The following is a 4,942-nucleotide window of genomic DNA, read 5'->3' on the forward strand; positions in this document are numbered from 1 at the left end:
GTGGAACACAGGTCACATGACAGGTACAGGTAGAGGGGGAGAGGTCACGTGGTTTCGTATCATCGCCTATCTATAGTGAGTAAGGCATGCAGTCATTGTTGATACCGGTACCCAGGTAGTTCAAGGTAACGCGGTTGTAGTCTATGGACACAGGTGTGTACTAGTGAAAGGTTGCATACTGAGTGTTTATTTGAAAACTTCAAACTCGTACTAAAAGGCCTATAGCCCAAGGATCAAAATTCTGTAAACGGGAGTTAATTAATTTAATTTACTTTATTGTACTGACACATAATTGTGTATGATAGTCAGTGGTACAAATATATATAAACTAATCTATTTTACATAAAACAATATTGTACTAAAACTAAACTTAAACTTAACAAATTTTAAGATTCTAAAATAACATTTCTAACATTTTAAAATAAACAGATTTAAAACATCTTAAGTCAAATATATAATCAAAGTTACAAGGCAGTTAACACAGGATGAAATAAATCAACAAAATAATCCAGACAACAACAAAAACACGCTAAAACTCTAAACTAGTGTCAAAGAACTCTCCAACCGAGTAAAACTCCCCTCTGATCAAGAACTCTTTCAGTTGACTTTAAAATATTGTTTCTATGGGTTTGTTTTAGTATTTCGGGGCAAACAAGAGAAGAACCTCGCGAGTGTATAGTAGTAATTGGGGGAACAAAAAAAATTTCAAACTGGGGGTGCTCACCCCCATGCTCCCTCCCCCGTACCCAAAGTCAAAATTTTGAAGTGGTAACTAATACCTTGTGACACCTCAAATTCATGCTCATAAAAATACTGTACTTTGGTAGAAAAAATTGAAATCGGCCAAGCCGTTTTGTATCAGCAGCCAATAATGCAATTTCTTACTCAACTATTATTAGTCTACAAACTACATTACTACTGCTAATAACAAAATTACTCACTGAATACTGTTGTAAATCCTTTGTAAACTTCAAATCAAATGTTCAAATTGGTAGCCATTGCTGTTCAAGTAAATAACCTATTTTCAAATTCTTGCTTAACCTTTCTAAAAGTTTCTATGATTAAGCGTCTGCACTCAGCAGTGACCCTGTTTTCCAAGTCTTGTTTTAAAAACTACTGATTTCAAGTGACCCCACAAAACAATTCTAAGGGTGTTAAGTAATTGATCCTCTTCTACCGATCCAGTGATCCGGGTAGTGTGCATCTAGCCATTGTCGCACAGCAAGAGCATAATATGGAGGAGCTCCATCTTGTTGAAAATAAACATATGGCTTATGGTTATGGCTATACACTCCCGTCTACAGAATTTTTATACTTGGGCTATAAGTCTTTTAATACGAGTTTGAAGTTTTCAAATGAGCACCCTGTATATCAACACTAAAAGGTATATTTCATCGAAAGTAGCACAATGATTTTCATGGATTGATGAGCAATTTGATAACATTCTCTTGGAACTTAACGATCAATTGTTATGGTCGTAGTATTGACAGCATTACTAGAACAAGTACGGGCGTTTCGTTATTATTGTCAATATAGCTGCAAAGCGAGAGAATTTTCCTGTCAGCCTTTTCTTTGTAATGGAATCCTAAAGTCTGGTACCAAAGAAATTGATATGGAAGTTAATACTAGCTATGCGTAATTCTGTACAATCTTACAGTAATGTTGAGGTCATCATTGGCTTACCCATTGAATTAAGGCTGACAAGTTTTTACTATTGCTAAACTAAGGAATTTTTGTGAAAACAGCAGGAATTAACGAATAACTAAGTATGTGTAGGAAAAATTTGGGGTAATTGTTGCGAATTCAGAAAGTGTTCCGGAGGGGGATAAGGTCAATCTTCAAAACGTCTGAGAAAAATGTTAAATCCAATGACAAGAATATAATCCCACTAATAAATTTAGCATTAAAGAACACTGTACATTTGAAGTATTTTTAGTTGAAGAACTAAAATAAAATAATATAAATTGATAAATTTGTAGTAGTTTCTCTCTCCCAACCTGAAGAATAAACGAAACTCCAATTAACTCAGCGGTATCTCTAGCATACTATCCTTGTTGGTTATATCAGGGCCGTATTAATTTAGACTCGGTCATTTAATCATTCGATCAGAACCTTCTTTATTGGCTGAGCGTTAGCGAAGCCTATCACTCAAGGGACTGGAAAAATTTCATTTAATTTCATTCTGGCTGTCCGCACGATAATCAAGAAAAAAACTGACTTGTAGAATGAAAATTGTGCATGAAGCTTAATTAAATTAAAGTTTAATAGAAATTTCTGTGTAGGCAACACCGAGTTCTGTTATGGTGTATGGAATTTGGCTGAGCTTTCGTGAACATTTGTACATTGGTCTTATGAGTAGCCATAATTACGAAGAGGAAAAGCAGAATAATTATATTTTTTAACAAAATTTACGAAATTGAGGTTTGAACATATGACACGTCAATACATACGGTAAATAAATAATAATTAAAATTCCTTTATTCACGAGCGCTTCTTAGTGCAATGAGTGCTTTACATAATAACTCGTCAAAATTTTTAAAATACATATAAAACTGACCAAAATACTATTCAATTTACATTTACATCAGCATTCAGTCATTCATTTACAAATTCAAAATAAACAATTTCTTTTAGTTGCAGGGGCGCCAAAAGCTGAAGGTCACTGGGGAGGTCGATGACTTTTTTGGGACAAAATAGTAAAAACTTTTCCCACCAACTTCCAACCTAACTTTTGGAAAATGCAAGCGGTTATCTCGTCGAGTACTACGTACAGAGCCCTGTTCCCGTGTCAAAACCCTTTAGAGTAGATACAGCGGCTCTAATTGAGCGAATGGTGGAGAAGATTGCAAGTTTGCATCTTGCAAAAAACAGCTGGCGGCAAAAGACCAGCAGCATCTCGAAATGCTGACACGTCTACGAAGGTTGTAGACAAACCTCACGGCAGTTTTGGCAGCTTTTGGATTCCTTCTTCGGTAATGCAATTTTCAAAGTCAGGAAGAGTAATACAACACTGATAAAATTAAAGACATGACAAGTTGTAGTTTCGCATCGTCTGGTAAGATGGACCTGTGCCTGTACAAACCTCTCAGTCTTCCCAAAAGCCAGATGAGTCACATAGGTGATACGATCAGAGAAAGTGAGAGAACACTACGCCCAGGCTCTTGAAACTATTAGTCACCTTTAGAAATTGACCTCCAAGTTGCACTTGCACATCTCCGCCAATGGTATCCCAAAAATACATAATTATCTTTGGGTGATTTTAAATCATTTTTGAATTTGGCATGAAACTTCATTTCTACACAGACAAGAATTCATATCCATACATAGGCAAAAATATGTGTTCGACTATGGAATTTTACTGACGTCACTCAGTAGGCTGACACAATTTCTCTATTGACCTGGGGGATGTAATCATGTCTTTTATGTACATTTGTCTGTCTATTATCTGCTGGACATCTTGACATGTTGGATGCAACCTCGGTGAAGCCTGTTACAACATGTGTGGCGTACTCCTACATTGTTTTAACTATAGGTACATTAATGAATATTTTAGGGATTAGAATAAATAAAGGTACATAATTGTAAACCTGCTTTTTTGATATACCTGGTGGTTAAGCTTACGAATTTAATTAATGTTAGGACCTAATTTTGATATGTTCCCAGAAATGATTTCCAATCTTACAGGATTACGAAAGTTACTATCTTCGTTAATTGACGTCATCCATCATAGACTTAACATAGAGGTAGTAACAAAGCTTTGCGTCCTTGAAAGTATGGACGAGGACATAAAGTGTTAAAGCAGAAAGAGTTTTCTTTACTACAATTTCTGAGTAGCCAAATATTTTTTTTTTTTTTTTTTTTTTTTTTTTTTTTAACAAAAGGAGAAGCCGATCTCCTTTTATGCCTTATTCTGCCCGTCCTCATGGGCCACTGGCATGTGCGAGGATCTTATCAAACAGAATAAGGGGGAGAGTCGATACAGTACAAGGTGGATGGTTCTGATAAAAAGGGCAACGGTCACAGACAGGACTCGAACCTGCGCTATCTCTAGCTCAGACTCAAGTCCAACGTCTTAGACCACTCGGCCATCGGCACTCCCACCCCCAATTATGTAACCCCCCAAATTGGCATCTTTGATACATCACTGCTATAGAACATGAGGTATGGTTACGGAATGAAAACTTGGAAATAACCTTTTATGGTAAATAACCTTTTATGGTAAATAAATCCTAAATGATGTAAAAAGAGAAAGAAAGAAAAAGTTGATCACATTTTTTTGTATTAAAACTCGTGTTAAATTCCGGAAAGTAAACATGAACATTAAGGCATTAAAAACTCTGAGCTATCATCAAAGTTATAACATTTAAATGCTTGTTTTTTTAAAATATCTTTTCTATTTCAATTTTAACAACTACAACCTTCACCGTAGCCTAGAGGCTGAGTCTCTTTCTGAGACGTCACGGTTTCGATTTCCGCGGAGGCCAATAAACATTTTCAATAGATTGGATGGTTATTTAATGTATTGTATTGACGTTTAAAATGCCATAAGTGTAAAAAAAATCCTCTCCTTTACACGCAAAGCACTCGTATTCCCAGTATCAACTTTGATATACAGCCACTGTAGATAGATTTCTTATCTGTTACAGTGTTTGTCTAAACACATGCATTTCTATGAACGCGCCAGAGACTATCTACTTACGTTTTCTTTTTCATTTTATGTTATGTAATATTCACTTCACTTACGTTCTTAATTTTTTATCAGTTTCTAGCAAAATTGAACTTGATCGTTATTAAAGTAAATTACAAAATCAAGTTCGCTGTTAGGTATAGAACAGGCGCTAACAGTTGTCTATACTAGTAATCTAGATACCTGGTCCGTGAATGGACCTACATTTGACTGGACTTTCTATATGGACTGTCATCCATTATCATCTAACCATTG

The sequence above is a fragment of the Homalodisca vitripennis genome, chromosome 8 (assembly GCF_021130785.1).
Source record: "Homalodisca vitripennis isolate AUS2020 chromosome 8, UT_GWSS_2.1, whole genome shotgun sequence".
Classification (NCBI taxonomy): domain Eukaryota; kingdom Metazoa; phylum Arthropoda; class Insecta; order Hemiptera; family Cicadellidae; genus Homalodisca; species Homalodisca vitripennis.